This window comes from Taudactylus pleione, unplaced genomic scaffold, assembly GCF_031769625.1.
Source record: "Taudactylus pleione unplaced genomic scaffold, aTauple2 ptg000632l, whole genome shotgun sequence".
Taxonomy (NCBI): domain Eukaryota; kingdom Metazoa; phylum Chordata; class Amphibia; order Anura; family Myobatrachidae; genus Taudactylus; species Taudactylus pleione.
The window spans coordinates 393,423-415,885 of NW_028285034.1; the positions used below are offsets into that span (position 1 = coordinate 393,423).

The 22,463-nt window shown below is 47.8% G+C and overlaps 1 pseudogene; it reads right to left on the bottom strand.

Annotated features, from left to right (window-relative positions):
• Positions 1–4,441: 4,441 nt before the first annotated feature.
• Positions 4,442–5,476, bottom strand: LOC148479198 (uncharacterized; annotated as a pseudogene).
• Between the last annotated feature and the right edge of the window lie 16,987 nt (positions 5,477–22,463).

Below are 22,463 nucleotides of genomic sequence, written 5' to 3' on the forward strand. Positions count from 1 at the left end.
AGGATCGACTGGTGCTCGATGCAAATCCTTTCATGGGGAGTTGACTGTCAGAAATCCTGTTTTCTCAAGAGATGACCTGTGAGGAAAACAGTCTCATTAGTAGCTCCAGCAATTCCCAAGGAGTATCAAATGTTTACTGGCATCTTTTCTGAACAAGCAAATATCTTACCTCCTCATAGAGAATGGAGTTGCCCAATTGATCTGTTACCTGACAAGATGCCACCTCGTGGTCGCAAATACCCTCTGTCCTTGCCTGAGACCAAAGCGATTTCTGAATACATCCAGGAGAATTTGGAGAAAAGATTCATTTGCCCCTCCACCTCTCCTGCCGGAGCTGGGTTCTTTTCGTTGCCAAGAAGGATGGTGGCTTACGACCTTGTATAGACTACTGAGGCCTGAACGATATAACGGTCAAGAATCGATATCCGCTTCCACTAATCACAGAATTATTCAACAGAGTCAAAGGTTCCATCATATTTTCCAAGTTAGATTTGAGAGGAGCCTACAATCTTATTCGTATTCGCTCAGGTGACGAGTGGAAAACCGCTTTTAATACCAGAGATGGACATTTTGAATACCTTGTAATGCCTTTCGGCTTGTGCAATGCCCCTGCTGTCTTTCAGGGCTTTGTTAACGAAAAATTCTGGGACTTATTATACATTTCAGTTGTTGTCTATCTGGACGATATATTGATTTTTTTCGTCTTCTCCAGAGGAACATCATAAACATGTGAAGGAAGTGCTGTCTCGTCCGAACAATCACCTCTATAGCAAACTGGAGAAATGTGTCTTTAGTGTATCATTTCTTGGTTATGTCATTTCTGGCTCCAGCCTAGAAATGGATCCCAAAAAGGTGCAGGCGATCCTGGATTGGTCCCGACCTCAATCCTTGAAAGCCATCCAGAGACTACTCGGATTTACCAACTACTATAGATGTTTCATCAAGGGATTTTCATCACTGATGGCTCCCATTACAGCTCTGACACGTAAAGGCGCTAATCCTCCTCTATGGTCACCCGGAGCGGAGACAGCCTTCCATCTTTTGAAACAAGCCTTTATCACAGCACCAGTACTAAGACAACCAGACATGGACAGACCTTTTTTATTAGAGGTTGTTGCCTCATCAGAGACAGCGGGAGCGGTCCTATCCCAGCGTTATGAAGATAACCGAGTTCATCCTTGTGGGTTCTTCTCCAAGAAATTCTCTCCTACTGAAAGAAATTATGCTATAGGTGAACAAGAACTCTTGGCAGTGAAGTTGGCGCTGAAGGAGTGGAGATACTTACTGGAAGGGGCTAAATTTCCCTTCACTGTCTTCACCGACCATTGGAACCTCCTCTTCCTCAAGAGTATTCAGTGTGTGAGTCTTCGTCTAGCCCAGTGGGTGATATTTTTTGCTCATTTCCAGTTCACCCTGACCTTCCGATCTGGAGCTCTCAAGCAAAAGGCAGATACCCTATCTAGAGCTCTCCTCTGTAAAGACCATTCGGAGACCCTATGTAGTGCTCCTGTGTTGGAATCAAGAGTGTTTGCCACCATACAAATACAGCCTCCTACTGGGAAGACCTTTGTGGCCCCGGAGTTAAGGAAGCAGCTCCTCACCTGGGCTCATTCCTCTCACTTTGTAGGTCACTCAGGTACTCGGAAAACTCTGGAACTTTTAAAAATAAGTTACTGCTGGCTGTCCATGAAGGCTGATGTGTTGGAATTAATTTCTTCATGCCCCTCGTGTGCTCAGCATAAATCTTCGCATCAAGCCCCAGCTGGTGAATTGATGCCCCTACCTATTCCATCACGTCCATGGACGCATCTATCCATGGACTTCGTAAAGGATTTGCCGAGCTCTCAGGGCTACACCACCATCTGGGTTGTGGTGGATCGATTTTCCAAGATGGTCCATTATGTCCCACTAAAGAAACTACCTTCTGCTCCTGACTTGGCTCATTTGTTCATCCAACACATATTTCATCTCCATGGCCTTCCTACCGAAATAGTTTCTAATCATGGTGTGCAATTTGTGGCAAAATTCTGGAGATCTCTATGTTCCGTTCTGCAAGTGAAGTTAAACTTCTCCACAGCCTACAACCCCCAAAGCTATGGATCCACGGAGAGGGTTAACCAAGACCTTCCTAAGGATCTTCATGGCTTCATCCCAAGACAATTGGTCTGAACTACTGCCATGGGCGGAATTCGCACACAATGCACACAAACTCCATTCCAAATTGTCTACAGTCTTCACCCTCGGCTTCCTGAATTTCAAAGTCTACCTGTCTTTGATGTGCCAGCCGTGGAGGATACTGTACGGAGATTTGTATCCATATGGACCCAAGTGCGTACTGATTTGGAGAAGGCGTCCTCTTGCTACAAACTTCAGGTGGATAAGAGACGTAGGAAGGTGCCATGCACACAAGTTGGGGACCAGGTCTGGTTGTCCACCCGGAACCTACGCCTTAGAGTGCCTTCAATGAAGTTTGCTCCCCGTTTCATCGGCCCCTTCTCCATTATGCAAATAATTAACCCTGAGGCTTATCGCCTTCAGTTGCCTGCTTACCTGAAAATTCCCAACTCATTCCATATCTCCCTCCTAAAACCCCTAATCCTGAATAAATTTTGCAAGGTCCTTCCTGTTCCCCCTCGCATCCAGACTGAGAGAGGAGTGGAATACAAGGTCTCCCAAGTCCTGGATTCCTGTATCCGCAGAGGATGATTACAATATCTTCTGGATTGGAAGGGTTACGGCCTGGAAGAATGCTGTTGGACCGATGCCCGAGACATCCATGCCCCCGCCCTGGTCAGAAGGTTCCATGCTGCTCATCTGGAAAAGCCTGGTGAGTGTCCTGAGGCCACCCATAAGGGGGGGTACTGTCACGACCAGAGTTTCTCAGCATGGTGGTCGACAGGTATTACCTGTGAGGTCACTATGGTGGGGGGCGTCTGGCGGTGGTGCTGGTGTTTGGCGAGGGGCATTGGCTGTGCATGGTTCTGTGTGGGCATGTTGTCATTTTGGGCTGGTGAGGCCTGGTGGTGCTTCCGTTCCGCTTCGGCATGGGCGTCGCCATCTTGCCTCCGGTCATGTGACCTAATCGCCGATCCTGGTTTGTCACATGCTCTCTCTGGCCAGTCACGGCACAGCACTTGGTATTTAGGGAGGTTCAGAGCCTCACTTCATTGCCAGTGCAATGTGTTTCTCAGCTTAGCTGAGTTCCCTGTGCTCACCACCTGTTTTCCTGTGATACGCTACCTGCCTGCCTGCTCCAACCCCGCTGGACTACCCTGCACCCTCCATTACCTTCCCCCTGCCTGAGAACCTATGTCAGCTATACCCTGCCTCCACTTACATTTCCTCTGGACATTATTTACCTCAGCCTGCAATTAATTTCAGCCTCGCCACACCTGCATACTGGATTGTTCCTTCCTGCCACTATCTGGACATTCTCCCATTTGCTTTACTACAGATCCCAAGTGCACTTCAGTGCTATTCCTGGACTTTTTCTTTGGCCATTTCCATGTCTACTAAACCACTCATTAAAAGCTCCACATTTTCATCTAAATCTGCTTCTGTGTCTGCTCCTATCACCACCCTGGGTCCACAACAAAACCAGAACCTCACAGATGCAACCCACCTCAGAGATTCGCCCCTTCTCCTCCTCTTCTTTCTGGGGCCTCACTCCCATCGCCTCTGGCGCATCAGGGAGAATTATCTGGGGCACCAGGCCCATGTCAGGGAGCCTGCCAAGGGTAGGCCATGGCTGGGGGTCTCTCTCTGCATCAAAAAACAGGGCTGAAGTTGGCTGCAGGGGAGCAGGGAGTTTCTGCACTTTATCTCCCTGGGCTCCCCACTCAAAAGCCTCTGCCCCCTCCCCTGGGCCTATTACCTTTGCTACCCCCTCAGGGATTAATAACTGGGCCTCACCTGGGGTGTTCTTCCTCTTGGTCACTGTTGCTCTCTCCTCCCCAAGCCCGGCCGGCTGAGGGACTGGTAGGATGTTACCGTGGGGCTGGACTGCTGGCGTCTCCATCACGGCCCTGGATGCTTCATCACTTTCGTTCAGTTGCCCAGAGCTGGGAAGCGATGATTCTTCCCGGGCATCTTGTGGCTGGTTCTGAACAAACTCCTTGTTCAGTATACTGCCCGTGGGATCCTCATGATCCCCCAGCGGGGCAGGGTCTCTTCTAATCCCCATTCCAGTTGCCTTTTCCTCTAAGCCCGCTTCATGGATCTGCTCAGGGATTTTAACAGAGCTGAGGGGATAAGGGTCACATTGTACTTCCTTCTCCTCTGTCTCTTGCATTGGAACTTCAGCAATAATAGTCACAGTTTCTGGGCTATGGTCTGCTATGGGGGTATTTTCTGATACAGCACTTACCCGCTTCTCTGGCTCTGCTCCATGCTCAAGCTGCATCTGCCCATCAGAACCACACGGGACCACTGCATTAGGATTTCACACTGTGTAATGGGAATAGACATCCTCTTCCAGGTTCTGCTCTGCCTGCATTACAGTCTCTGATGTCAGGGGCCTTTGTGAGTCACAGAGCCCTGGGGCCATATTGTACTGACATTCTGCATCAAATTCCTCATTTTCCAACTCAGTAAATGGGAACAGTTCTGATAATTCTTCTGGGATCAGTGGGGTGACTGGTTCTGCAACTTTTCCAGTGGACATAAACTGCTGAAGGCAATGCACTTCCACCTCCACTCTAAGATGCTGGTCCAGCCAACTCAGGGAATTCTGCTGTCCCTGTGGTACTGCTTCATCCTCAAAACATTGTAGGAGACATTGCAGCTGCTCCGGGGACACTGTTCAGCTCTCCTGGACTAAGGACCCATTTCCTATACACACCGAATGCATTGAATGGGTTGTCCTGCTGATCGTGCACCCATCGGATAAGAGTGCGATGTGGCTATGGAGCTGCCATTCTGCAATCAGGTCCTCCAGGCTCATTTTTGCTAGTGGATTGCTGGATTCGGCCACCAGCATTTCTTCTATGTCCCCACCTTGTAACCCTGCAGTGGACCCCTTGGTCATCCACCCGGTTGGCAAAATTATCTCCTCTTCCCTCTGGGTTCTCTTCACTAGTTCCTTCCCAGGAACCAGTCTAGCCAGTGCTCAGGCCTCAGCGGCCTGGCTTCTCTGCCATATCTGGCACGTGGAACTACTTACTTCTGTCATGAACTGTTTCCACTCCAACGTATCCAACAGATTTTCTTCTGCAGCATCACTTTTACACTGCATGACCTCATCTATCAGGTTTTCCATTTTCTCCTCGGTAGTGGCTCCTGACCACAAGTGAGTCCACTTACACACTTCATCCCAGTACTCCCGAATGAGCTGCATCTTTGTGGATGGACTTCTCAGGTCCCATTCCTCAGCCAGCCGACACCATGAGGATTCCTCATCCACAACCTTTACTTTCCTGGGAGGCTTGAGGCACTTATGGCCTCTCTTTGCGCACTTCTTTCCCCTCCTTGGGGCCATTTTTCCAAACAGGATGTGACAGTAGGGCTCCGGTCTGCGTCACTTTGCTGGACCCTCCCCTAACTGCATCCTCCATTTCTGGGACACGGCACACTCCTAGGTTCCCTCGCTTGCTGGGTATGTCCCCTCCAGACAAGCCGACACTCACATGGCAGTAGGGCTTCGGTCTGCGTCACTTAAGGGACCCCCTCACTCCATCTTCTGTTTCTGGGACACGGCACACTCCTCCGTTCCCTTGCTTGCAGAGTATGTCCCCCTGGATAAGCAGACATTCAAACGGAACTTCGCTCCATCTTAGTATCCTCACACATGTTCCTCTTTCACTACCTCTGGGCACCCTCTGCTAGGAATTATGGTTTCTGGTTCCCTCCAAAGTGAGCTAATACTGGCCAGTTACTGACTATTGTGTATTCAGAGCCTGGTCGTACCACGATACAAACCCTAGCTCTACCGCCTTCGGGCTGTGTGATCCCAACGCTTGCAACCAAATGTGAGGCTCCCGGGTTTATGCGTGTGTTATTTTCACCCTCTCACCACCTTGAGAAAGGCAGAAAGGATAAAGCTTGCTCTCACACAGTACCCCAGGTGAGAGAGAGCTCACCCGGGGTACTGTGTGAGCCCCTTTAGATCGCACAGGAAATGACACAATAGCAAAGGTATAATGATACCTTTATTTTACACATACACTACTTATACATGTAACATCAGCAACTACAACTATATACAATATATACAGAAATGCCAGTAGTATTAGCTACACCTTGGGGAACCCAGACACATGTCCCTATAGCAGAGGCCCCGTTAGTGTTAGAAAGGTGGACAGCTACACCCTCCAGCTTACCCGCCTGGGCTGGGGACACCACACTAGTGCAAGGGTGCTGTGTGGCTCCACGCTTCTCCGGGGAAATGGCTTCTCTGACTTGCAGTTCCTGGCCGCTTGGCCTGATCGTCCTCTGCTCGCCAAGAGCAGGATGTGCCGACCAGTCACCTAGCTCCAGCTAGCGCACCAGTCGCACACCACATGACCGCTCCGGTGGGAGTGTACGCTTGGGCTTCGTGGATGGCAGGATCTCCTGACTCCTTTGCCCAGCCTGGGTCCTGCCACTTAGGCTAGGAACCTCCAATCCCCTCAGGTCAGAACTCCCTAAAAACCCCTGCACTTGCCATTATGAAAACTCTCATTTTCCCACGATTTGGTGACACCCCTGAGCCCTGCTATTGGGTGATTTGAATCCTCTGTGCAGTTAGTGATCACATCATTCCCTGCTTCCCCCCGTGGATATCGGTGCCGGCCAGTCTCGCTATAGAAGGAGTCCCTGTTAACCCCTCATGGTCATTTGTGATGTCACATGCCATTCAGCTAATTCTAGCTTCCCTGAAAGCTAACAAGAAATGTGAATAGATTTATAAATATACCTCTATTCCTGAGAAATTATCTTATTGATTTTAAGGACCCTACGGCTTCATTCCTTTTATTAATTAGTGGTTACAGGTATATGTGAAGGATTTTTATCTGGTGCACTTGTAGGGTCAGAATATCCTTATATTTCTCAGTTCTCTGGAGCAGTAATAAAATATACATTTTATTTTAATATTCTTAAAAATATAGTAACGGTGTCCAAAAATACAGGCGAAATATAATTAAAATAAAAAAGAAAAAGTAAAGAGTGTATACATATGTAGAATAGTATAAAGTGATTTAAAAAACCACCTGCTGCCGGTTAATTCAACGTATTTATAATGCCCAAGACTTATATGGTGCAACTTATTCACATATAAAATGGTGTTAGTATTATTACACCGTATAATTCACAAGTTGTTACACCCTGAGGATGGTTATGAGATGGGAGTTTGAGTGTGACAAATATGTGAGTGAAGAGAGGGGAAGAATAATTGTATTGCTTGCAAGATATGTCGTTTTTACTCCTGCGGTGTTTTATAAGTATTAGGAAATACTCCTAATCTTATGTTACTTTAGGGTAGTAGTAATTATTACTGAATATATATTGTATCTCATCTTCACTGTCAATATTCATAGGCTGTTAGTATTTGTTGCCTTTCTACTTGCAACAAACCGCAACACATTTGAGTAAAGATACAATAGTAGATATACTTCAATCCTGAACTCCCTCGCAATACATGTATACAGCTTTTAGTCTCAAGCAAACGGAGCCTTCATATGATAAGATTTGCCTCCTTAATTGTAATGCTGTGAAATTTTCATGAGGCTAGTCTAGTCTGTGCTATCGTGCACGGACTCATGTCCCAAATCCCATTCAATGCTCATATATACATGGATTTCTTATAACAATATTTGGCCCGTCTGTTACAGTCACAGAACGGCGTCATACATTTCTCCCACTGCAAACACACCCCATAAGCCCGGTTTCACATATATGTGTATTCCTGGTTTTGCTAACGTTTTAGCATATGATAGTGCTATAACCGGCGGCAGCGTGGTATGCCGACGCGTGTTTCGCCGATAGCAGCTTTGTCTAGGCAGTGAGACTAAAAGCTGTGTGAGGCATAAGGAGTATTGGCAGTGAGAGGTATAAGTGTGTCAGGTATAAGGGGTGTGAGATATAAGGTGTGTATGGGGAGTGAGGTATGAGGGTGTCAGGTGTAAGGGGTGTGAGGTATGAGTGTGTCAGGTATAAGGGGTGTGAGGTATGAGTGTGTCAGGTATAAGGGGTGTGAGGCATAAGGGGTATTGGCAGTGGGAGGTATGAGTGTGTCAGGTGTGTGAGGCATAAGGAGTATTGGCAGTGTGAGGTATAAGTGTGTGAGGTATAAGGAGTATTGGCAGTGTGAGGTATAAGTGTGTGAGGTATAAGGAGTATTGGCAGTGTGAGGTATGAGTGTGTGAGGTATGAGTGTGTCAGGTGTGTGAGGCATAAGGAGTATTGGCAGTGTGAGGTATAAGTGTGTGAGGTATAAGGAGTATTGGCAGTGTGAGGTATGAGTGTGTCAGGTGTGTGAGGTATAAGGAGTATTGGCAGTGTGAGGTATAAGGAGTATTGGCAGTGTGAGGTATGAGGTATAAGGGGTGTGAGGTATGAGTGTGTGAGGTATAAGGGGTGTGAGGCATAAGGAGTATTGGCAGTGTGAGGTATAATGGGTGTGAGGCATAAGGAGTATTGGCAGTGTGAGGTATGAGTGTGTCAGGTGTGTGAGGTATAATGAGTATTGGCAGTGTGAGGTATAAGGGGTGTGAGGTATAAGGGGTGTGAGGCATAAGGAGTATTGGCAGTGTGAGGTATAAGGTATGTGAGGTATAAGGAGTATTGGCAGTGTGAGGTATGAGTGTGTGAGGTATAAGGGGTGTGAGGTTTGAGTGTGTGAGGTATAAGGGGTGTGAGGCATAAGAAGTATTGGCAGTGTGAGGTATGAGTGTGTCAGGTGTGTGAGGTATAATGAGTATTGGCAGTGTGAGGTATAAGGGGTGTGAGGCATAAGGAGTATTGGCAGTGTGAGGTATAAAGGGTGTGAGGCATAAGGAGTATTGGCAGTGTGAGGTATAATGGGTGTGAGGCATAAGGAGTATTGGCAGTGTGAGGTATGAGTGTGTCAGGTGTGTGAGGTATAATGAGTATTGGCAGTGTGAGGTATAAGGGGTGTGAGGTATAAGGGGTGTGAGGCATAAGGAGTATTGGCAGTGTGAGGTATAAGGTATGTGAGGTATAAGGAGTATTGGTAGTGTGAGGTATGAGTGTGTGAGGTATAAGGGGTGTGAGGTTTGAGTGTGTGAGGTATAAGGGGTGTGAGGCATAAGAAGTATTGGCAGTGTGAGGTATGAGTGTGTCAGGTGTGTGAGGTATAATGAGTATTGGCAGTGTGAGGTATGAGTGTGTGAGGTATGAGTGTGTCAGGTGTGTGAGGTATAAGGAGTATTGGCAGTGTGAGGTATAAGTGTGTCAGGTGTGTGAGGTATAAGGAGTATTGGCAGTGTGAGGTATAAGGGGTGTGAGGTATGAGTGTGTCAGGTGTGTGAGGTATAAGGAGTATTGGCAGTGTGAGGTATGAGTGTGTGAGGTATGAGTGTGTCAGGTGTGTGAGGTATAAGAAGTATTGGCAGAGTGAGGTATAAGGAGTATTGGCAGTGTGAGGTATGAGTGTGTGAGGTATAAGGGGTGTGAGGCATAAGGAGTATTGGCAGTGTGAGGTATAATAGGTGTGAGGCATAAGGAGTATTGGCAGTGTGAGGTATGAGTGTGTCAGGTGTGTGAGGTATAAGGAGTATTGGCAGTGTGAGGTATAAGGGGTGTGAGGTATAAGGGGTGTGAGGCATAAGGAGTATTGGCAGTGTGAGGTATAAGGAGTATTGGCAGTGTGAGGTATAAGGGGTGTGAGGCATAAGGAGTATTGGCAGTGTGAGGTATAATAGGTGTGAGGCATAAGGAGTATTGGCAGTGTGAGGTATAAGGAGTATTGGCAGTGTGAGGTATGAGTGTGTGAGGTATAAGGGGTATGAGGTTTGAGTGTGTGAGGTATAAGGGGTGTGAGGCATAAGGAGTATTGGCAGTGTGAGGTATAAGGTGTGTGAGGTATAAGGAGTATTGGCAGTGTGAGGTATAAGGGGTGTGAGGTTTGAGAGTGTGAGGTATAAGGGGTGTGAGGCATAAGGAGTATTGGCAGTGTGAGGTATAAGTGTGTCAGGTGTGTGAGGTATAAGGTGTATTGGCAGTGTGAGGTATAAGCGGTGTGAGGTATAAGGTGTATTGGCAGTGTGAGGTATAAGGGGTGTGAGGTATAAGGAGTATTGGCAGTGTGAGGTATAAGGGGTGTGAGGCATAAGGAGTATTGGCAGTGTGAGGTATAAGTGTGTCAGGTGTGTGAGGTATAAGGTGTATTGGCAGTGTGAGGTATAAGGCGTGTGAGGCATAAGGAGTATTGGCAGTGTGAGGTATAAAGGGTGTGAGGCATAAGGAGTATTGGCAGTGTGAGGTATAAGGGGTGTGAGGCATAAGGAGTATTGGCAGTGTGAGGTATAAGTGTGTCAGGTGTGTGAGGTATAAGGTGTATTGGCAGTGTGAGGTATAAGCGGTGTGAGGTATAAGGTGTATTGGCAGTGTGAGGTATAAGGGGTGTGAGGCATAAGGGTATTGGCAGTGTGAGGTATAAAGGGTGTGAGGCATAACGAGTATTGGCATTGTGAGGTATAAAGGGTGTGAGGCATAAGGAGTATTGGCAGTGTGAGGTATAAGGGGTATGAGGCATAAGGAGTATTGGCAGTGTGAGGTATAAGGGGTGTGAGGCATAAGGATTATTGGCAGTGTGAGGTATAAGGGGTGTGAGGCATAAGGAGTATTGGCAGTGTGAGGTATAAGGGGTGTGAGGCATAAGGATTATTGGCAGTGTGAGGTATAAGGGGTGTGAGGCATAAGGAGTATTGGCGGTGTGAGGCATAAGGAGTATTGGCAGTGTGAGGTATAAGGGGTATGAGGCATAAGGAGTACTGGCAGTGTGAGGTATAAGGGGTATGAGGCATAAAGAATACTGGCAGTGTGAGGTATAAGGGGTGTGAGGCATAAGGAGTATTGGCAGTGAGAGGTATAAGTGTGTCAGGTGTGTGAGGTATAAGGAGTACTGGCAGTGTGAGGTATAAGGAGTACTGGCAGTGTGAGGCATAAGGAGTACTGGCAGTGTGAGGTATAAGTGTGTCAGGTGTGTGAGGTATAAGGTGTATTGGCAGTGTGAGGTATAAGCGGTGTGAGGTATAAGGTGTATTGGCAGTGTGAGGTATAAGGGGTGTGAGGTATAAGGAGTATTGGCAGTGTGAGGTATAAGTGTCTCAGGTGTGTGAGGTATAAGGTGTATTGGCAGTGTGAGGTATAAGGGGTGTGAGGCATAAGGAGTATTGGCAGTGTGAGGTATAAAGGGTGTGAGGCATAAGGAGTATTGGCAGTGTGAGGTATAAGGGGTGTGAGGCATAAGGAGTATTGGCAGTGTGAGGTATAAAGGGTGTGAGGCATAACGAGTATTGGCATTGTGAGGTATAAAGGGTGTGAGGCATAAGGAGTATTGGCAGTGTGAGGTATAAGGGGTATGAGGCATAAGGAGTACTGGCAGTGTGAGGTATAAGGGGTGTGAGGCATAAGGATTATTGGCAGTGTGAGGTATAAGGGGTGTGAGGCATAAGGAGTATTGGCAGTGTGAGGTATAAGGGGTGTGAGGCATAAGGATTATTGGCAGTGTGAGGTATAAGGGGTGTGAGGCATAAGGAGTATTGGCGGTGTGAGGCATAAGGAGTATTGGCAGTGTGAGGTATAAGGGGTATGAGGCATAAGGAGTATTGGCAGTGTGAGGTATAAGGTGTGTGAGGTATAAGGAGTACTGGCAGTGTGAGGTATAAGGGGTATGAGGCATAAGGAGTACTGGCAGTGTGAGGTATAAGGTGTGTGAGGTATAAGGAGTACTGGCAGTGTGAGGTATAAGGGGTATGAGGCATAAGGAGTACTGGCAGTGTGAGGTATAAGGGGTGTGAGGCATAAGGAATACTGGCAGTGTGAGGTATAAGGGGTGTGAGGCATAAGGAGTATTGGCAGTGTGAGGTATAAGTGTGTCAGGTGTGTGAGGTATAAGGAGTACTGGCAGTGTGAGGTATAAGGAGTACTGGCAGTGTGAGGTATAAGGAGTATGAGGCATAAGGAGTACTGGCAGTGTGAGGTATGAGTGTGTCAGGTGTGTGAGGTATAAGGAGTATTGGCAGTGTGAGGTATAAGTGTGTCAGGTGTGTGAGTTATAAGGAGTACTGGCAGTGTGAGGTATAAGGAGTACTGGCAGTGTGAGGTATAAGGGGTATGAGGCATAAGGAGTACTGGCAGTGTGAGGTATGAGTGTGTCAGGTGTGTGAGGTATAAGGAGTATTGGCAGTGTGAGGTATAAGGGGTGTGAGGCATAAGGAGTACTGGCAGTGTGAGGTATAAGGGGTATGAGGCATAAGGATTATTGGCAGTGTGAGGTATAAGGGGTGTGAGGCATAATGAGTATTGGCAGTGTGAGGTATAAGGGCTGTGAGGCATAAGGATTATTGGCAGTGTGAGGTATAAGGGGTGTGAGGCATAAGGAGTATTGGCAGTGTGAGGTATAAGGGGTGTGAGGCATAAGGAGTATTGGCAGTGTGAGGTATAAGGGGTGTGAGGCATAAGGATTATTGGCAGTGTGAGGTATAAGGGGTGTGAGGCATAAGGATTATTGGCAGTGTGAGGTATAAGGGGTGTGAGGCATAAGGAGTACTGGCAGTGTGAGGTATAAGGGGTATGAGGCATAAGGAGTATTGGCAGTGTGAGGGATAAGGGGTATGAGGCATAAGGAGTACTGGCAGTGTGAGGTATAAGGGGTGTGAGGCATAAGGAGTACTGGCAGTGTGAGGTATAAGGGGTGTGAGGTATAAGGAATACTGGCAGTGTGAGGCATAAGGAGTATTGGCAGTGTGAGGTATAAGGAGTATTGGCAGTGTGAGGTATAAGGGGTATGAGGCATAAGGAGTACTGGCAGTGTGAGGTATAAGGGGTGTGAGGCATAAGGAGTACTGGCAGTGTGAGGTATAAGGGGTGTGAGGCATAAGGAATACTGGCAGTGTGAGGCATAAGGAGTATTGGCAGTGTGAGGTATAAGGTGTATTGGCAGTGTGAGGTATAAGGGGTGTGAGGCATAAGGAGTATTGGCAGTGTGAGGTATAAGGGGTGTGAGGCATAAGGAGTATTGGCAGTGTGAGGTATAAGGGGTGTGAGGCATAAGGAGTATTGGCAGTGTGAGGTATAAGGGGTGTGAGGCATAAGGAGTACTGGCAGTGTGAGGTATAAGGGGTGTGAGGCATAAGGAGTACTGGCAGTGTGAGGTATAAGGAGTATTGGCAGTGTGAGGTATAAGGGGTGTGAGGCATAAGGAGTACTGGCAGTGTGAGGTATAAGGGGTGTGAGGCATAAGGAGTACTGGCAGTGTGAGGTATAAGGGGTGTGAGGTATAAGGAGTACTGGCAGTGTGAGGTATAAGGGGTATGAGGCAAGAGGAGTATTGGCAGTGTGAGGCATAAGTGTGTCAGGTGTGTGAGGTATAAGGAGTATTGGCAGTGTGAGGTATAAGGGGTGTGAGGTATGAGTGTGTCAGGTGTGTGAGGTATAAGGAGTATTGGCAGTGTGAGGTATGAGTGTGTGAGGTATGAGTGTGTCAGGTGTGTGAGGTATAAGGAGTATTGGCAGTGTGAGGTATGAGGTATAAGGGGTGTGAGGTATGAGTGTGTGAGGCATATGGAGTATTGGCAGTGTGAGGTATAATAGGTGTGAGGCATAAGGAGTATTGGCAGTGTGAGGTATGAGTGTGTCAGGTGTGTGAGGTATAAGGAGTATTGGCAGTGTGAGGTATAAGGGGTGTGAGGTATAAGGGGTGTGAGGCATAAGGAGTATTGGCAGTGTGAGGTATAAGGAGTATTGGCAGTGTGAGGTATGAGTGTGTGAGGTATAAGGGGTGTGAGGTTTGAGAGTGTGAGGTATAAGGAGTATTGGCAGTGTGAGGTATAAGTGTGTGAGGTATAAGGAGTATTGGCAGTGTGAGGTATGAGTGTGTGAGGTATGAGTGTGTCAGGTGTGTGAGGCATAAGGAGTATTGGCAGTGTGAGGTATAAGTGTGTGAGGTATAAGGAGTATTGGCAGTGTGAGGTATGAGTGTGTGAGGTATGAGTGTGTCAGGTGTGTGAGGTATAAGGAGTATTGGCAGTGTGAGGTATAAGTGTGTCAGGTGTGTGAGGTATAAGGAGTATTGGCAGTGTGAGGTATAAGGGGCGTGAGGTATGAGTGTGTCAGGTGTGTGAGGTATAAGGAGTATTGGCAGTGTGAGGTATAAGTGTGTCAGGTGTGTGAGGTATAAGGAGTATTGTTAGTGTGAGGTATAAGGGGCGTGAGGTATGAGTGTGTCAGGTGTGTGAGGTATAAGGAGTATTGGCAGTGTGAGGTATGAGTGTGTCAGGTGTGTGAGGTATAAGGAGTATTGGCAGTGTGAGGTATAAGGAGTATTGGCAGTGTGAGGTATGAGGTATAAGGGGTGTGAGGTATAAGGTGTATTGGCAGTGTGAGGTATAAGGGGTGTGAGGTATAAGGAGTATTGGCAGTGTGAGGTATAAGGGGTGTGAGGCATAAGGAGTATTGGCAGTGTGAGGTATAAGTGTGTCAGGTGTGTGAGGTATTAGGTGTATTGGCAGTGTGAGGTATAAGGGGTGTGAAGCATAAGGAGTATTGGCAGTGTGAGGTATAAAGGGTGTGAGGCATAAGGAGTATTGGCAGTGTGAGGTATAAGGGGTGTGAGGCATAAGGAGTATTGGCAGTGTGAGGTATAAGTGTGTCAGGTGTGTGAGGTATAAGGTGTATTGGCAGTGTGAGGTATAAGCGGTGTGAGGTATAAGGTGTATTGGCAGTGTGAGGTAAAAGGGGTGTGAGGTATAAGGAGTATTGGCAGTGTGAGGTATAAGGGGTGTGAGGCATAAGGAGTATTGGCAGTGTGAGGTATAAGTGTGTCAGGTGTGTGAGGTATAAGGTGTATTGGCAGTGTGAGGTATAAGGGGTGTGAGGCATAAGGAGTATTGGCAGTGTGAGGTATAAAGGGTGTGAGGCATAAGGAGTATTGGCAGTGTGAGGTATAAGGGGTGTGAGGCATAAGGAGTATTGGCAGTGTGAGGTATAAAGGGTGTGAGGCATAAGGAGTATTGGCAGTGTGAGGTATAAGGGGTGGGAGGCATAAGGAGTATTGGCAGTGTGAGGTATAAGTGTGTCAGGTGTGTGAGGTATAAGGTGTATTGGCAGTGTGAGGTATAAGCGGTGTGAGGTATAAGGTGTATTGGCAGTGTGAGGTATAAGGGGTGTGAGGTATAAGGAGTATTGGCAGTGTGAGGTATAAGGGGTGTGAGGCATAAGGAGTATTGGCAGTGTGAGGTATAAGTGTGTCAGGTGTGTGAGGTATAAGGTGTATTGGCAGTGTGAGGTATAAGGGGTGTGAGGCATAAGGAGTATTGGCAGTGTGAGGTATAAAGGGTGTGAGTCATAAGGAGTATTGGCAGTGTGAGGTATAAGGGGTGTGAGGCATAAGGAGTATTGGCAGTGTGAGGTATAAAGGGTGTGAGGCATAAGGATTATTGGCAGTGTGAGGTATAAGGGGTGTGAGGCATAAGGATTATTGGCAGTGTGAGGTATAATGGGTGTGAGGCATAAGGATTATTGGCAGTGTGAGGTATAAGGGGTGTGAGGCATAAGGAGTATTGGCAGTGTGAGGTATAAGGGGTGTGAGGCATAAGGATTATTGGCAGTGTGAGGTATAAGGGGTGTGAGGCATAAGGAGTATTGGCAGTGTGAGGTATAAGGGGTGTGAGGCATAAAGAGTATTGGCAGTGTGAGGTATAAGGGATGTGAGGCATAAGGAGTATTGGCAGTGTGAGGTATAAGGGGTATGAGGCATAAGGAGTACTGGCAGTGTGAGGTATAAGGGGTGTGAGGCATAAGGAGTACTGGCAGTGTGAGGTATAAGGGGTGTGAGGCATAAGGAGTACTGGCAGTGTGAGGTATAAGTGTGTCAGTTGTGTTAGGTATAAGGATTATTGGCAGTGTGAGGTATAAGGGGTGTGAGGCATAAGGAGTACTGGCAGTGTGAGGCATAAGGAGTATTGGCAGTGTGAGGCATAAGGAGTATTGGCAGTGTGAGGTATAAGGGGTGTGAGGCATAAGGAGTATTGGCAGTGTGAGGTATAAGGGGTATGAGGCATAAGGAGTATTGGCAGTGTGAGGTATAAGGGGTATGAGGCATAAGGAGTACTGGCAGTGTGAGGTATAAGTGTGTGAGGTATAAGGAGCATTGGCAGTGTGAGGTATGAGTGTGTGAGGTATGAGTGTGTCAGGTGTGTGAGGTATAAGGAGTATTGGCAGTGTGAGGTATAAGTGTGTCAGGTGTGTGAGGTATAAGGAGTATTGTCAGTGTGAGGTATAAGGGGCGTGAGGTAGGAGTGTGTCAGGTGTGTGAGGTATAAGGAGTATTGGCAGTGTGAGGTATGAGTGTGTGAGGTATGAGATGTCAGGTGTGTGAGGTATAAGGAGTATTGGCAGTGTGAGGTATAAGGAGTATTGGCAGTGTGAGGTATGAGGTATAAGGGGTGTGAGGTATAAGGTGTATTGGCAGTGTGAGGTATAAGGGGTGTGAGGTATAAGGAGTATTGGCAGTGTGAGGTATAAGGGGTGTGAGGCATAAGAAGTATTGGCAGTGTGAGGTATAAGGGGTGTGAGGCATAAGGAGTATTGGCAGTGTGAGGTATAAGGGGTGTGAGGCATAAGGAGTATTGGCAGTGTGAGGTATAAAGGGTGTGAGGCATAAGGAGTATTGGCAGTGTGAGGTATAAGGGGTGTGAGGCATAAGGAGTATTGGCAGTGTGAGGTATAAGTGTGTCAGATGTGTGAGGTATAAAGTGTATTGGCAGTGTGAGGTATAAGTGGTGTGAGGTATAAGGTGTATTGGCAGTGTGAGGTATAAGGGGTGTGAGGTATAAGGAGTATTGGCAGTGTGAGGTATAAGTGTGTCAGGTGTGTGAGGTATAAGGGGTGTGAGGTATAAGGTGTATTGGCAGTGTGAGGTATAAGGGGTGTGAGGCATAAGGAGTATTGGCAGTGTGAGGTATAAAGGGTGTGAGGCATAAGAAGTATTGGCAGTGTGAGGTATAAGGGGTGTGAGGCATAAGGAGTATTGGCAGTGTGAGGTATAAAGGGTGTGAGGCATAAGGAGTATTGGCAGTGTGAGGTATAAGGGGTGTGAGGCATAAGGAGTATTGGCAGTGTGAGGTATAAGTGTGTCAGGTGTGTGAGGTATAAGGTGTATTGGCAGTGTGAGGTATAAGCGGTGTGAGGTATAAGGTGTATTGGCAGTGTGAGGTATAAGGGGTGTGAGGCATGAGGAGTATTGGCAGTGTGAGGTATAAAGGGTGTGAGGTATAAGGAGTATTGGCAGTGTGAGGTATAAGGGGTGTGAGGCATAAGGAGTATTGGCAGTGTGAGGTATAAGTGGTGTGAGGCATAAGGAGTATTGGCAGTGTGAGGCATAAGGAGTATTGGCAGTGTGAGGTATAAAGGGTGTGAGGCATAAGGAGTATTGGCAGTGTGAGGTATAAGGGGTGTGAGGCATAAGGAGTATTGGCAGTGTGAGGTATAAGTGTGTCAGGTGTGTGAGGTATAAGGGGTGTGAGGTATAAGGTGTACTGGCAGTGTGAGGTATAAGGGGTGTGAGGCATAAGGAGTATTGGCAGTGTGAGGTATAAAGGGTGTGAGGCATAAGGAGTATTGGCAGTGTGAGGTATAAGGGGTGTGAGGCATAAGGAGTATTGGCAGTGTGAGGTATAAGGGGTGTGAGGCATAAGGAGTATTGGCAGTGTGAGGTATAAAGGGTGTGAGGCATAAGGAGTATTGGCAGTGTGAGGTATAAGGGGTGTGAGGCATAAGGAGTATTGGCAGTGTGAGGTATAAGGGGTGTGAGGTATAAGGAGTATTGGCAGTGTGAGGTATAAGCGGTGTGAGGTATAAGGTGTATTGGCAGTGTGAGGTATAAGGGGTGTGAGGTATAAGGGGTGTGAGGCATAACGAGTATTGGCAGTGTGAGGTATAAGGGGTGTGAGGCATAAGGAGTATTGGCAGTGTGAGGTATAAGGGGTGTGAGGCATAAGGATTATTGGCAGTGTGAGGTATAAGGGGTGTGAGGCATAAGGAGTATTGGCAGTGTGAGGTATAAGGGGTGTGAGGTATAAGGGGTGTGAGGCATAAGGAGTATTGGCAGTGTGAGGTATAAGGGGTGTGAGGCATAAGGAGTATTGGCAGTGTGAGGTATATGGGGTGTGAGGCATAAGGAGTATTGGCGGTGTGAGGCATAAGGAGTATTGGCAGTGTGAGGTATAAGGGGTGTGAGGTATAAGGGGTGTGAGGTATAAGGAGTACTGGCAGTGTGAGGTATAAGGGGTGTGAGGTATAAGGGGTGTGAGGTATAAGGGGTGTGAGGTATAAGGAGTATTGGCAGTGTGAGGTATAAGGGGTGTGAGGTATAAGGGGTGTGAGGTATAAGGGGTGTGAGGCATAAGGAGTATTGGCAGTGTGAGGTATAAGGGGTGTGAGGTATAAGGGGTGTGAGGTATAAGGGGTGTGAGGCATAAGGAGTATTGGCAGTGTGAGGTATAAGGGGTGTGAGGTATAAGGGGTGTGAGGTATAAGGGGTGTGAGGCATAAGGAGTATTGGCAGTGTGAGGTATAAGGGGTGTGAGGCATAAGGAGTATTGGCAGTGTGAGGTATAAGGGGTGTGAGGTATAAGGGGTGTGAGGTATAAGGAGTACTGGCAGTGTGAGGTATAAGGGGTGTGAGGTATAAGGAGTACTGGCAGTGTGAGGTATAAGGGGTGTGAGGCATAAGGAGTACTGGCAGTGTGAGGTATAAGGGGTGTGAGGTATAAGGGGTGCGAGGTATAAGGGGTGTGAGGTATAATGGGTGTGAGGCATAAGGAGTATTGGCAGTGTGAGGTATAAGGGGTGTGAGGCATAAGGAGTACTGGCAGTGTGAGGTATAAGGGGTGTGAGGTATAAGGGGTGTGAGGTATAAGGGGTGTGAGGCATAAGGAGTATTGGCAGTGTGAGGTATAAGGGGTGTGAGGTATAAGGAGTACTGGCAGTGTGAGGTATAAGGGGTGTGAGGCATAAGGAGTATTGGCAGTGTGAGGTATAAGGGGTGTGAGGTATAAGGGGTGTGAGGTATAAGGGGTGTGAGGTATAAGGAGTACTGGCAGTGTGAGGTATAAGGGGTGTGAGGTATAAGGAGTACTGGCAGTGTGAGGTATAAGGGGTGTGAGGTATAAGGAGTACTGGCAGTGTGAGGTATAAGGGGTGTGAGGTATAAGGAGTACTGGCAGTGTGAGGTATAAGGGGTGTGAGGTATAAGGAGTACTGGCAGTGTGAGGTATAAGGGGTGTGAGGTATAAGGAGTACTGGCAGTGTGAGGTATAAGGGGTGTGAGGTATAAGGAGTACTGGCAGTGTGAGGTATAAGGGGTGTGAGGCATAAGGAGTACTGGCAGTGTGAGGTATAAGGGGTGTGAGGCATAAGGAGTACTGGCAGTGTGAGGTATAAGGGGTGTGAGGCATAAGGAGTACTGGCAGTGTGAGGTATAAGGGGTGTGAGGTATAAGGAGTACTGGCAGTGTGAGGTATAAGGGGTGTGAGGTATAAGGAGTACTGGCAGTGTGAGGTATAAGGGGTGTGAGGCATAAGGAGTATTGGCAGTGTGAGGTATAAGGGGTGTGAGGCATAAGGAGTACTGGCAGTGTGAGGTATAAGGGGTGTGAGGTATAAGGAGTACTGGCAGTGTGAGGTATAAGGGGTGTGAGGCATAAGGAGTACTGGCAGTGTGAGGTATAAGGGGTGTGAGGTATAAGGAGTACTGGCAGTGTGAGGTATAAGGGGTGTGAGGTATAAGGAGTACTGGCAGTGTGAGGTATAAGGGGTGTGAGGCATAAGGAGTATTGGCAGTGTGAGGTATAAGGGGTGTGAGGCATAAGGAGTACTGGCAGTGTGAGGTATAAGGGGTGTGAGGCATAAGGAGTATTGGCAGTGTGAGGTATAAGGGGTGTGAGGCATAAGGAGTACTGGCAGTGTGAGGTATAAGGGGTGTGAGGCATAAGGAGTATTGGCAGTGTGAGGTATAAGGGGTGTGAGGTATAAGGGGGTGTGAGGTATAAGGGGTGTGAGGTATAAGGAGTACTGGCAGTGTGAGGTATAAGGGGTGTGAGGTATAAGGAGTACTGGCAGTGTGAGGTATAAGGGGTGTGAGGTATAAGGAGTACTGGCAGTGTGAGGTATAAGGGGTGTGAGGTATAAGGAGTACTGGCAGTGTGAGGTATAAGGGGTGTGAGGTATAAGGAGTACTGGCAGTGTGAGGTATAAGGGGTGTGAGGTATAAGGAGTACTGGCAGTGTGAGGTATAAGGGGTGTGAGGTATAAGGAGTACTGGCAGTGTGAGGTATAAGGGGTGTGAGGTATAAGGAGTACTGGCAGTGTGAGGTATAAGGGGTGTGAGGCATAAGGAGTACTGGCAGTGTGAGGTATAAGGGGTGTGAGGCATAAGGAGTACTGGCAGTGTGAGGTATAAGGGGTGTGAGGCATAAGGAGTACTGGCAGTGTGAGGTATAAGGGGTGTGAGGCATAAGGAGTACTGGCAGTGTGAGGTATAAGGGGTGTGAGGTATAAGGAGTACTGGCAGTGTGAGGTATAAGGGGTGTGAGGTATAAGGAGTACTGGCAGTGTGAGGTATAAGGGGTGTGAGGCATAAGGAGTATTGGCAGTGTGAGGTATAAGGGGTGTGAGGCATAAGGAGTACTGGCAGTGTGAGGTATAAGGGGTGTGAGGTATAAGGAGTACTGGCAGTGTGAGGTATAAGGGGTGTGAGGCATAAGGAGTACTGGCAGTGTGAGGTATAAGGGGTGTGAGGTATAAGGAGTACTGGCAGTGTGAGGTATAAGGGGTGTGAGGTATAAGGAGTACTGGCAGTGTGAGGTATAAGGGGTGTGAGGCATAAGGAGTATTGGCAGTGTGAGGTATAAGGGGTGTGAGGCATAAGGAGTACTGGCAGTGTGAGGTATAAGGGGTGTGAGGCATAAGGAGTATTGGCAGTGTGAGGTATAAGGGGTGTGAGGCATAAGGAGTACTGGCAGTGTGAGGTATAAGGGGTGTGAGGCATAAGGAGTATTGGCAGTGTGAGGTATAAGGGGTGTGAGGCATAAGGAGTACTGGCAGTGTGAGGTATAAGGGGTGTGAGGCATAAGGAGTATTGGCAGTGTGAGGTATAAGGGGTGTGAGGTATAAGGGGTGTGAGGTATAAGGGGTGTGAGGTATAAGGAGTACTGGCAGTGTGAGGTATAAGGGGTGTGAGGTATAAGGAGTACTGGCAGTGTGAGGTATAAGGGGTGTGAGGTATAAGGAGTACTGGCAGTGTGAGGTATAAGGGGTGTGAGGTATAAGGAGTACTGGCAGTGTGAGGTATAAGGGGTGTGAGGTATAAGGAGTACTGGCAGTGTGAGGTATAAGGGGTGTGAGGTATAAGGAGTACTGGCAGTGTGAGGTATAAGGGGTGTGAGGTATAAGGAGTACTGGCAGTGTGAGGTATAAGGGGTGTGAGGTATAAGGAGTACTGGCAGTGTGAGGTATAAGGGGTGTGAGGCATAAGGAGTACTGGCAGTGTGAGGTATAAGGGGTGTGAGGCATAAGGAGTACTGGCAGTGTGAGGTATAAGGGGTGTGAGGCATAAGGAGTACTGGCAGTGTGAGGTATAAGGGGTGTGAGGTATAAGGAGTACTGGCAGTGTGAGGTATAAGGGGTGTGAGGTATAAGGAGTACTGGCAGTGTGAGGTATAAGGGGTGTGAGGCATAAGGAGTATTGGCAGTGTGAGGTATAAGGGGTGTGAGGCATAAGGAGTACTGGCAGTGTGAGGTATAAGGGGTGTGAGGTATAAGGAGTACTGGCAGTGTGAGGTATAAGGGGTGTGAGGCATAAGGAGTACTGGCAGTGTGAGGTATAAGGGGTGTGAGGTATAAGGAGTACTGGCAGTGTGAGGTATAAGGGGTGTGAGGTATAAGGAGTACTGGCAGTGTGAGGTATAAGGGGTGTGAGGCATAAGGAGTATTGGCAGTGTGAGGTATAAGGGGTGTGAGGCATAAGGAGTACTGGCAGTGTGAGGTATAAGGGGTGTGAGGCATAAGGAGTATTGGCAGTGTGAGGTATAAGGGGTGTGAGGCATAAGGAGTACTGGCAGTGTGAGGTATAAGGGGTGTGAGGCATAAGGAGTACTGGCAGTGTGAGGTATAAGGGGTGTGAGGCATAAGGAGTACTGGCAGTGTGAGGTATAAGGGGTGTGAGGCATAAGGAGTACTGGCAGTGTGAGGTATAAGGGGTGTGAGGTATAAGGAGTACTGGCAGTGTGAGGTATAAGGGGT